Below are 13,363 nucleotides of genomic sequence, written 5' to 3'. Positions count from 1 at the left end.
TACCGTATTTTATCAAATAAATGACGATCTAACTTTTTTAATGACTGTTGTTAGTAGGAAAGATTTTAAATGACACTGTCAGCTGTATGTATGTCAAATGAAAGGTCGTGTGTCACAAACAGTTTTTTTTTGTATTTTTTTTTGTGTTGGAGCTACATGTAGTACCCACTTTTGGCTGGAGCTAGGCATAATACTCACTTTGTGCTGAATCTGGTACTCACTCTGTTGTTGGAGCAGGTACTCACATTGGGTTGGAGCTGGTACTCACTTTGAATAGGAGCTGGTATTCACATTGGGTTGGAGCTGATCCTCACTTTGGGTTGGAGCAGGTACTCACTTTACTCTGAAACTTTGGTTTAGAGTTTGTACTCGCATTGGGTTAGAGCTGGTACTCACTTTGGATTAAAGCTGGTACTCACTTTGGTTTAAAGCTGGTACTCACTTCGGTTTAAAGCTGGTACTCACTTTGGAGTTGAAGCTGTTACTCACTTTGGTTTGAAGAAGCTTGTACTCACTTTGGAGTTGAAGCTGTTACTCACTTTGGTTTGAAGAAGCTGGTACTCACTTTGGTTTAAAGCTTGTACTCACTTTGGAGTTGAAGCTGTTACTCACTTTGGTTTGAAGAAGCTTGTACTCACTTTGGAGTTGAAGCTGTTACTCGTTTGGCTTGATCCTCTTGTTACACAACAATACTACTACAGTGTATATATCCTGGTATATGACATCACCAGTATATCCTGGTATATGACATCACCAGTATATCCTGGTCTATGACATCACCAGTATATCCTGGTCTATGACATCACCAGTATATCCTGGTCTATGACATCACCAGTATATCCTGGTCTATGACATCACTAGTATATCCTGGTCTATGACATCACCAGTATATCCTGGTATATGATATCACCAGTATATCCTGGTCTATGACATCACTAGTATATCCTGGTATATGACATCACTGGTATATTCTGGTATGTGACACCACTAGTATATCCTGGTTTATGACATCAGTATATCCTGGTATATGACATCACTAGTATACCCTGGTCTATGACATCACTAGTATATCCTGGTATATGACATCACTAGTATATCCTGGTCTATGACATCACTAGTATATCCTGGTATGTGACAACACTAGTATATCCTGGTATATGACATAACCAGTATATCTTGGTATGTGATATCACCAGTATATACTGGTATGTGACATCAATAGTATATCCTGGTACATCACATCACTAGTATATCCTGGTATCTGACATTACTAGTATATCCTGGTACTGTATGACATCACTAATATATCCTGGTACTAGATGACATCACTAGTATATCCTGGTACTATATAATTATTACATTGCTAGTATATCCTGGTACTATATGACATCACTAGTATATTCTGGTACTATATGACATAACTAGTATATCCTGGTACTATATGACATAACTAGTATATCCTGGTACTAGATAACATAACTAGTATATTCTGGTACTATATGACATCACTAGTATATCCTGGTACTATATTACATCACTAGTATATCCTGATATGTGGCATCACTAGTATATCCTGGTATGTGACATCACTAGTATATCCTGGTATATGATATTATTAGTATATCCCAGTATGTGACATCACTAGTATATCCTGGTATATGATATCACTAGTACATGTATATCCCAGTATGTGACATCACTAGTATTTCCTGGTATATGATATCACTAGTATATCCCAGTATGTGACATCACTAGTATATCCTGGTATGTGACATCACATTTATATCCTGGTACTATATTACATCACTAGTATATCCTGGTAGTATATGACATCACTAGTATATCCTGGTATATGACATCATAGCATATCCTGGTATATATGACATCACTAGTATATCCTGGTATATGACATCACAGCATATCCTGGTATATAACATGACTAGGATATATTGTGGTATATGACAGCAGGTACATGGTCCTTGGTTTTAATAATTGAAAAATCTTAAGTTCATATTTAATCTACCTGTAACTGATTGTATATAATTAAACATTGATTGGTTGGCACAAAGTGATCATAACCAGTTTGATTAATGATGAAATTAAAACTAATTCTCAATTAGGAATGAATGAATGAATGAATGAATGTTTAACGACACCCCAGCACAAAAATTTACATCGGCTATTGGGTGTCACAAATGGTAAGTATATGAAAATATTATTTATATATATTTATGTAAAAAAAACAGTGTAAGGAGCTGTGGGTGAAAAGTATAATACAATACATAAAATCAAGGTAAGTAGATTTTAAAACTTTGTATTTTCTCAATTTAAATTAGGAGATAACCACGTGGAGTTTTTAGATTTGCAGGTGTTATTGTCTATTTGATCTTGCAAATGTCATTTTTTATCAAAGGCATTGGCCAATTTCGCAGCATAAAGTACAGGGTCTTGTCACCTACACGTACATTTGTACACTTCAATAACTGATGGGCGGGGGGATGAAACCCAGTGGTACAGCGCTCGCTCGGTGCGCGGTCGGTCTGGGATCGATCCCCATCGGTAGGCCCAGTGGGTTATTTCTCGTTCGAGCCAGTGCACCATGACTGGTATATCAAAGGTCGTGGTATGTACTACCCTGTCTGTGACATGGTGGATATAAAAGATCCCTTGCTGCTAATCGAAAAGATTAGTCCATGAAGTGGTGACAGCAAGTTTCCTCTCTCAATATCTGCGTGTTCCTTAACCATATATGTCCGACGCCATATAACCATAAATAAAATGTGCATTATTAAATAAAACATTATCTCCTTGTCAAAGTCATGAGCATCAAGATAAATTTAAAAATAAAACCTTGGAATACAACGGAACATTATGTTCAATATCGCATTGCAAGTTTCACAGATCGCTAGACAATTTTAAAACAATACACAGTAGTTGCTAATCAATTTTCAATTGACTATCTTTAATCAAGATTTTGAAAACAAAATGTTCCCTGTAATATGTATCTACAACTGGGAAAAATCACATTTATTACCCATAAGCTATCTTTCCCCGCTGACGTCATGACGTTAGTTTGGTGACATCATCGGTTTCCTCGACTGTCAAGTCTCTCGTTGCTTTTCTTTCGTGACGTCATCATTTTCCTCAGACTTTCACGTCTTGTATATTATATAGTTTGTGTCATGTAAGAAGTTTAAAGTTTTAAGTTTCTAAACTATTTACACTATGGGTAATAAATACAATAATCCACTTGATACTCGGAATTACGGATTATATGTCCCACGTGAAATTAATTTCAATCGGGACAGATAATCTGTAATTCCTCGTAACTCGTAAGTTATTGTCTATATATCTACACACTTATACTTAGTCTGGTCTCTCTAGCCCTGCTGGGGCAGGATGTAGCCCAGTGGTAGAGCGTTCGCTTGATGCACGGTCGGTCTGGGATCGATCCCTGTCAGTGGGCCCATTGGGTTATTTCTTGTTCCAGCCAGTGCACCACGACTGGTATATCAAAGGCTGTGGTATGTGTTATCCTGTCTGTGGGATAGTGCATATAAAAGATTTCTTGCTGCTTATCGAAAAGAGTAGTCCATGAAGTGGCGACAGTGGGTTTCCTCTATATCTGTGTGGTACTTAACCATATGTCTGACGCCATATAACGTTTAAAAAAATTGTGTTGAGTGCGTCATTAAATAAAACATTTTCTTTCCTTTCTCTAGCCCTGCATCCCAACAACATGTGTTTTATATTCTGCATGTATATACTGGGCCATTGGGAAATGTGTTTCTTGTTTGGGGAATACTAAATATAGCCAGGTATTGTTGTGGAACGTAATTCAGCAAATGCTATACACAAACAATAAACAAAGACAGGTCTCCCTCTGAACTTCACTGTGTTTACTCATACCTAGCTATAACGTGGGCGGCATCTAGCTCAGTGGTACTGCGCTCGGCTACGGTGTTGGGGGTTCCAGGTTCAACTGTTGTCAGGGGACTTCAGTTTTTTTTGTGGGGTTTTTTTTTAACCCCTACCCCAACTAGTGCCCCATAACTGGTATATTATAGACTGTGGTGTGTATTGTCCTGTTGATGTTAAACATTTTGCGATTATTGATGAGCTTTACTGATGTACTTTTGTGCCATCGGACTATGGCAATTTATATCTCAATGATAGCAATTGGCGTCGGCGCTGTCGTTAAGTTCAAGCCCTGTAATGACCGAGAGGAAACCCACTGAGCACTGCCATTCAATAGTCTACTCTTTTTGATTTGCAACAAGGGATCTTTTATATGCATCACCCCACAGACAGGATAGTACATACCACAGGTTTTGTTACATACCAGTTGTAGAGCACTGGGTAGAGTGACAAATAGCCCAATGGGACTACCAACAGGCATTGATCATAGACTACCGGCCTCGGTGGCGTCGTGGTTAGGCCATCGGTCTACAGGCTGGTAGGTACTGGGTTCGGATCCCAGTGGAGGCATGGGATTTTTAATCCAGATACCGACTCCAAACCCTGTTTTATTTAACGACGCACTCAACACATTTTATTTACGGTTATATGGCGTCAGACATATTGTTAAGGACCACACATATTTTGAGAGGATTCCCGCTGTCGCCACTACATTGGCTACTCTTTCCGATTAGCAGCAAGGGATGTTTTATTTGTGCTTACCACAGGCAGGATAGCACAAACCATGGCCTTTGTTGAACCAGTTACGGATCACTGGTCGGTGCAAGTGGTTTACGCCTACCCATTGAGCCTTTTGGAGCACTCACTCAGGGTTTGGAGTCGGTATCTGGATTAAAAATATCATGCCTCGACTGGGATCTGAACCCAGTACCTACCAGCCTGTAGACCGATAGCCTAACCACGACGCCACCGAGGCCGGTTTATTAGCCCATGGATGGGATTATAAGGGACTCTCATTGGTTTTAATTAATGTTTATTATACCTGGGAGCGAGACGTAGTTCATTGGTACAGTGCTCACTTAATGTGTGGTTGGTCTGGGATCGATCCCCGTCAGTGGGCCCATTGGGCTATTTTTCGCTCCAGCCAGTGCACCACGACTGGTACATCAAAGGCCATGGTATGTGCTATCCTGTCTATGGGATGGTGCATATAAAAGATCCCTTGCTGCTATTCGAAAAGAGTAGCCCATGAAGTGGCCACAGCGGGTTTCCTCCCTCAATATCGGTGTGGTCCTTAACCATATTTCCAATGCCATAATGTTTTAACAAAAGTTTTGTTATCTCAAGAATTATAACACATCAGCAATTTGTCATTATGCTGCTTTATAGACGACATTGCCCACTCATCTCCTGGCATGTTATCTTTCTGGGGTTTTCCGGAAAAATTTCCATTATTACCAGGCAGTCCCTTATTACCCCATTTTACTATATTCAAAATCACATTTCGGTCTGTTCACAAGAGAGAGTCAAATGGAAGTTTTTAAAATTTTAAAAGAGAAAACTGATTTTCATTAAAAAAAAAATTAATTAAAAAACAATAATAATAAAGCATAAAAACACCTCACTTTAAAAGTAATACTAAAAATGAAGGGTGGCTTCCACTGGAAAACCTATTTAATATGAAAATGTGTTTGCCACATGGCTTGGAATAAGAGATCTAAAGACATTTTTATGAGTTATGGTTATACCAACTGCCAGATGTGAAAAACATACACTTGTTCACCCACCTTGCATTATGGCTTGCACATCATGCATACCATATTTGTTTTCCTCCTGTCAGGAGCACCAACTTCAAGTGGTGATTTTCTCCCAGTGGGAGGGTTTTCTTACTTTGTATACCCGACTCTCGTTTGAAGAGGATCCCTCTGTGATAGTGTTTCTAGCTTTCATTGAACCAAATCTTTCTTTTAGCAGATAATGTAAAATGTTTTAATAAAATTGATGTACGTGCAACTTAGTCGTGTGTAATGTCAGCTTGAGCTACGTCGTGTCCCTTGCATATTTTGAAAGAAAGAGAAATATTTTATTTAATGATGCACTCAACACATTTTATTTACGGTTATGTGGCATCAGACATATAGTTAAGGACCACACAGATATTGAGAGAGGAAAGCCGCTGTCGCCACTTCATGAGCTACTCTTTTCAATTAGCAGCAAGGGATTTTTTATATGCACCATCCCACAGACAGGATAGTACATACCATGGCCTTTGTTGTGGAGCACTGGCTGAAATGAGAAATAGCCCAATGTGGATCGATCCTAGATCGATTGCTCATAATTTCATTTCAACTTATTTCCGTGCTTATATCCAATTGAGATTAAAGCACGCTGTCCTGGGAACACACCTCAGCAATCTGGGCTGTTTGTCCAGGATAGAGAGTTAGTTGTTAGTGGTCAGTGAAAGAGAAGAGGGTGTAGTGGCCTTACACCTATCCATTGAGTCCTTAAGAACTCACTCTGGGTTGGAGCCGGTACCGGGCTATGAACCCTGTACCTGCCAGCCTGTAGTCCGATGGCTTAACCACGACGCCACCGAGGCCGGTGTTGAACCACTGGGCATATTGGGAGTCAACAGAAATATGATTTTCATCCATTATACTGCTGTTTTTCTGCGTTAACATTTGGTTAAAGTTCAGTTAAAGATCACATTTCCACATCTGATTTGTGGACATCATAATGGTTTATGTTGATCCACGTCGGTGGACCCATTGGGCTATTTCTTGTTCCAGGCAGTGCTCCACAACTGGTGTAACAAAGGCCGTGGTATGTACTATCCTGTCTGTGGAATTGTTCATATAAAATATCCCTTGCTGCTAATCGAAAAGAGTAGTCCATGAAGTGGCGACAGCGGGTTTCGTCCCTCGGTATCTGTGTGGTTCTTAACCATATGTCTGACGCCATATAACCTTAAATAAAATGTGTTGAGTGCATTGTTAAATAAAACACTTTCTTTGTGTTGAGAATATTTTGTAATACATGTAGAATTTTATTTTGATTAAGCTGGGTTATTGTTTGGTTAAAATGTGGTTAAATTTTGGGGCTCACCCTGTATATACCCAATTGCAAATTCTTAAACAGAAATGAGTCGTTGGTTAATAAAATTTATTTTAAATGTACCACTTTTCAATAACTTTCTGAAACATGGCTAAAACATATTTTGTTTCAGAGTGAGCCAAGAATTTTTTCACACATGATCACAATTTAAGGCATGGAACTAAAAAAGTGTTTCCAAGAAATTTGAAATCCTTTATGGCCTGAAAAGGAAGGAAATTTTTATTTAACGTCACACTCAACACATTTTATTTACAGTTATATGGAAATGGAAATGTTTAATTTAACGATGCACTCAACACATTTTATTTACAGTTATATTGCGTCGGACATATGATTAAGGACTACGCATATATTAAGAGAGGAAACTCGCTGTCGCCACTTCATGGACTACTTTTTTCGATTAGCAGCAAGGGATCTTTTATATGCACCATCCCACAGACAGGATAACACATACCACGGCCTTTGATATACCAATAGTGGTGCACTGGCTGGAACGAGAAATTACCTGAAAAGATGCTTGCTGCTGTTTTGGTACAAGTTGTTCATGTGATGGCAACTTGTTTTATCTCTCTTTCTCGCTATCTCATCCAGGGCGACAGATAACCCAGTGGTAGAGCACTCGCTTGATGCGCGGTCAGTTTGGGACCGATCCCCGTCAGTGAGCCCATTGGGCTATTTCTCGTTCCAGCCAGTGCACCATGACTTGTATATCAAAGGCCGTGGTATGTGCTATCCTGTCTGTGGGATAGTGCATATAAAAGATCCATTGCTGCAAATCGAAAAGAGTAGCCCATGAAGTGGCGACAGCAGGTTTGAAACCGTTTCCTCTCTCAATATATGTGTGGTCCTTAACCATATATGTATGCCTGATGCCATATAACCATAAATAAAATATGTTGAGTGCATCGTTAAATAAAACATTTCCTTCCTTCCCATCTCATCCATGTTTCAAAATAAGCTAATGTATTCTTAAACAAATATTTCTTTTCGTTTTCTACAATTGACAAGAAAAAAGACAAGAACAGCCATTGATCTTGTTCCTTTTAGCAAAAAATTGTAGCTGTCAGTCAAATGTTTCTGTAAATCCTTTCACTGGAGTCCCCAGGGAGCTAGCCAACATGTGCAAGCTTTCAGGAGGTGCTCTTCAAATGAGGGTCTGTTGTACCAAGTAAGAAAGGAGACCCCGGGGAGAGGAACAGCTCTTGTGATGATTTCTTCAGGCCAGTCTTAAACACAGTTCTGTTTCACATAAACAGATCATCTCATTGTCTTTGTGGTCTTTAACCATATTTCCCATTTCTCACTCCATGGCCGCCAGTGCACCATGACTGGTACGTCAAAGGCTGTGGTATATTCTTTCCTGTCTGTGGGATAGTGCATATATAAGATCCCTTGCTGCTAATCGAAAAGAGTAGCCCATGAATATCTGTGTGGTCCTTAACCATGTGTTCAAGACCATATAACCGTAAATAAAATGTGTTGAGTGCATCGTTAAATAAAACATTTCCTTCCTCTCCACCTCCTTTCTGTCTGTCTGTCTGTCTCTCCATCATTCCCTAATCCCTCCTCTTTGTCTCTTTCTCTCTCAGTCTCTCTCTCTCTCCCTGTCTGTCTGTCTGTCTGTCTCTCTCTCTCTCTCTCTCTCTCTCTCTCTCTCTCTCTCTCTCTCTCTCTCTCTCTCTCTCTCTCTCTCTCTCTCTCTCTCTCTCTCTCTCTCTCTCTCTCTCTCTCTCTCTCTCTCTCTCTCTCTCTCTCTCTCTCTCTCTCTCTCTCTCTCTCTCTCTCCTTTCTCTTCGTGATTATGTTTGTGGTCTTTAACCATATCTCCCAGGGGGGCTGGAGGTAGTGCTTGCCTGATACATGATCAATCTATAGGATCCATCTCTGTCAGTAAGACCATTGGGCTATTTCTTATTCCAACCAGTGCACCATGACTGGTGTATCAAAGGCTGTGGTATATGTTATCCTATCTGTGGAATGGCACATATAAAAGATCTCATGGTACTAATGGAAAAACGTAGCAGGTTTCCTCCGATGACTACGTGTCAGAATTACCAAATGTTTGACACCAGTATCCAATGTGTTCTAGTCGATGTCGTTACATAAAAAACAAAACTGTCAAAATTAACAAATATTTGTTATCCAATAGCCAACCCCTGCAGTTGCCCATGACAATCGGCAATGCCCCACGGCAATTGGCAATGCCCCACGGCAATCGGCAATATCCCACGGCAGTCGGCAATGCATCGTGCAGGTTTTAGTTCTCCACGGCATTTTTTGTCTTCGACTATTCAGGATTTTTTTTTTTTTTTTTCTTTCAATATTTATTTTCCCCAGTCCATTCTGACCATGTCAAGGTTGGGGAGCCTTGAATTCATGGCCTTACATCAAAGTAATATAATTTATATACAAGTACATATATCTAATTTGTTGTATATACTACTCAAAAGAATTTAAGGGTCAAACATTTATAACCAAATAAGTTTCAGAGTGTATTAGATTACACCAATTTTTGTATTTATTGTTCCATATTTACAAAAACCCACAAATAAACGTCACTGTATACAAGAAAGTCAAATGACATGCTGTCAAAGTTGTAGGTTGTCAAACATTAGAACATATGTTTAATAGTGTGTGAATCCACCCCTGGCGCGAATACACTCGACACATCGTTGCCTCATGCTGTTGATCAGACGACACATCGTTGCCTCATGCTGTTGATCAGACGTCTGAAGAACTCTTGGGGAATGGCCTGCCACTCTGCCATAAGAAGTTGACCCAGATCATGAAGGTTGGCCGGAGGGGCATGGTTATCCCGAACTCTCCTGCCTAATTCGTCCCAGGCGTTCTCTATTGGGGCCAAGTCAGGCGAATATGCTGGCAATCCATCCTGGCTATACCTTGTTGTCTGAGAAAGTCCGTTACCACCCTGGCGTGGTGGGGTCTGGCATTGTCATCCTGCAGAACTGCCCCGCCGCCAATCTGCTGAAGGCCTGGGAGAACCAACGGCCGGATAATCTCATTCAGATAGCGGATTCCATTCAGATTGCCATCCACCACATAGAGGGGGGTCCTGTGGTGGATAGAGATGCCGTCCCACACCATGACGCTGCCACCACCGAACCGGTGACGTTGTCTAACGTTAACGTCAGCGAAGCGATCCCCAGGACGTCTGTAGACACGAACCCGACCGTCGTTGAACTGGAGACTAAACCTGGACTCATCAGTGAACATCACTCGACCCCACTGAACACGTTGCCACCGCAGATGAAGCGTGCACCAGTGATGTCTGGCCGTTCTGTGACGTGGTAGGAGTGGTGGTCGAACAGCCTGGCGACGGCAGCGTAGATTATTGGCTCTCAGACGATTGCGTATGGTTTGATTAGACACTCGAGTTCCAGTCGCAGTCCGCAGATTGTCACGTAATCGGCGTGCAGTGGTTGTGCGTTGACGTAGAGCCATATTGGTGATGTAGCGGTCCTCTCTATTTGTAGTGCTTCGGGGTCTTCCCGAACGTGGACGATTTCGAACAGAATTCGTTGCTTGGTACCGTTGCCACAGTCGGCCAACGACACTCTGACTGACACCAAGTCTCAGAGCAACATTTCTTTGCGTATTGCCATCCTGAAGCCAAGCAATAGCCCTTCCTCGATCTTCGATAGTCAATTAAAGTCATACCATTGTCGAATTTGGAGTGTGCACCGTACACGAACGCAAGCTCCAATTATACGGAAATTCAGCATTGGGAACATGGAATACACGTGCAAAGCGTGCAAATGAAGCGCTTTGTGAAAAAGCAAGTTATGGGCACTTAGCAGACCTTTCGCTTTCGCCCTAATTTACGTGCAAATGTAAGCATGTTTTCGCCATTAGAACTAGTCGACAGTGTCAATGACAGTGGATTTTAATTCATTTATGGGTTGCTTAGACCCACTTTCGTCAAAATGGAACAATACCATGCGTGACATTATGGTCTAGCTAATATAATTGACATTCAGAAAATAATGTCGAAAATATCGTCTGACCCTTAAATTCTTTTGAGTAGTATATAATAATGTTATATAGTCATATATAACAATTTGATACATAAATGCATTTGTAATGTTTCTGTATAAATTAAAGATTGGTAAAAAACTAAACAAATTGCTATGACGCATATAATGGAAAGGACTGGGAAATATAGGAGAAGAAAGAAGAAGATATAATGGTTAAAACGCATAATAATAAATTGATAAATAAATAAATAAGCAAACAAACAAAACAAAACAAAACATAAGCAAACAAACAAAACAAAACAAAACAAAACAAAACAAAACAAAACAAAACAAAACAAAACAAAACAAAACAAAACAAAACAAAACAAAAAATAATAATAATAATAAATACTTGGGGGGGGGGGGGTAAAGCTATTCTAGCGCGAAACGAAAAAGACGTGGAATTCGAAACAAGCTATTGTTAGGAAATACGTTTCAGTCAAAGAATTCAGGATTTTTTATTTTTTTTTTACAATGGCATATTTTTTGCCAGGTTGAATAGCTGATGATTAATAAACCAATGTGTTCTACTGATGTCATTAAAAAAAAAAAATTTTTTTTTTCAACATTTGTGTACTTTTCCACCATAATTTAAAATGTGCTGAGTGCAGCATTAAATAAAACATTAAATTATTCATTCCATCCTTCTAACCTTTCAAAGATTATGAGCACTCTTCTGCTATATTGACCTACAAGCCAGATGGAATTAAAAATTCTTCAAAGTATTTATGTGTTACTTCAACTTGTGAAGGGGTAAATATTTATGACTTCCTGTATGTGTGTGTGTGTAAATATATATACACATGTAAAAGCATTAATAGCTAACTCTGCCTGGCAACCTGTGGTAAAAATCATGTATGTGGCTTGGGGAATCTTTATTATGGAACCAGACATGAGAAGTGTGGTGTTAGACCAGAGTAGATGGGCTGGAATAACATTTAGTTTGTTCTGGAGGTGAAACAGTCCACACACTGCTGGTTGTTATGGGAAACACATGTGTAAGACCAGTAACAAGAACTCTGTGTTTTCTTGCAGTGCCAGGACTTTTGTCCAGATGACCAAGACTTTTTAAAAATTCACCTGTCACTGGAAAAATGCCAATCACTGGACTTTTAGGGGAGCTATCACTCGGCCTCCCTGCCACTCATATTAGCATGTGAATTTTTTTTAAAGTGGGGTGGGACATAGCCCACTGATACTGCGCTCGCTTGATGCACGGTTGGTCCGGGATCGATCCCCGTTGGTGGACTACAACTACAACTGGGGGTGGGGGGGGGATGTAGCTCAGTGGTAAAGCACTTGCCTGATGCACCGTTGTGCTATTTCTCGTTCCAGCCAGTGGACCTCGACTGGTATATCAAAGGCCATGGTATGTGCTATCCTGTCTATTGGATGGTGCATATTAAAGATCCCTTGCTACTAATGGAAAAATGTAGCAATTTTCCTTTCTAAGACTGTATGTCAAAATGACCAAATTGTTTAACATCCAATAGCCTATGATTAATAAATCAGTGTGCTCTAGTGGTGTTGTTAAACAAAACAAACTTTCAAAAAAAGAATACTACAAAACTATTAATTCTAATTCACGCTACATATATATAATGCTAAATTTGATTGGTTAATCAAATCCATTTGTGGAAGTAATACCAGAATTAATGTGTCGGAAATTTGAGGGATTCCCCAAGAGCCTATTTGTATATCAGGGGTTTCCCTAGAGTGATAAGCCGACACGGCCCGTGCTCCCTTAGCCAGCCAAGTAAGCGCCTTCATGTCTGGTAAGCGCCTTAACTGCAGGACCGTGTCGGCTTAATTTGTAACATGTATACAAAACAATGGAGCTGTGATCCGTAACGTCATTTTCTATCTTCTGATGTGAACAAACGGTTACATAATCTATTCGACACCTCAAACATAATAATACCAAATATTCAATTAGCATAATAGCGATCTGGTGACCGGTAACGAGAAACGGTGTTATCCAGAATACAGCGTATGCCTTATGATGTTTGCTAATTTTAATAATCATGGTTATTAATTTTAACGCATGCATTCGACATGTATGACAGCAATGTGACGGCGATTCAATGTCTGGAAGATATGTAACTTGCTATTTTAATTTTGTAAAGTCTTTGAACCAAAGTAATAAAAACAAACCGACAATGCATGTCAATTTGAATACACATGCCAGTTCAGGGCCGAACGACATGTCGGCTATCCCAAGGGCTGAGTTCAGCCAGACCGAGCGGAAACAAAACGTTCGCTACACTGTTTTGTGCGCTTCACGTTAAACCAAATGG

At 40.0% G+C, this 13,363-nt stretch overlaps 1 protein-coding gene across 1 annotated transcript in view; it reads left to right on the top strand.

Annotated features, from left to right (window-relative positions):
* LOC121372891 (hydroxysteroid 11-beta-dehydrogenase 1-like protein) overlaps positions 1-13,363 on the top strand; it is a 122,945-nt gene that overhangs the window by 237 nt on the left and 109,345 nt on the right. The gene's annotated exons all lie outside the window — the stretch shown is intronic.

The sequence above is a fragment of the Gigantopelta aegis genome, chromosome 5 (assembly GCF_016097555.1).
Source record: "Gigantopelta aegis isolate Gae_Host chromosome 5, Gae_host_genome, whole genome shotgun sequence".
Taxonomy (NCBI): Eukaryota; Metazoa; Mollusca; class Gastropoda; order Neomphalida; family Peltospiridae; genus Gigantopelta; species Gigantopelta aegis.
The sequence above is the reverse complement of the archived record's forward strand: the minus strand, read 5'-3'. Positions and strand labels throughout refer to the sequence as shown.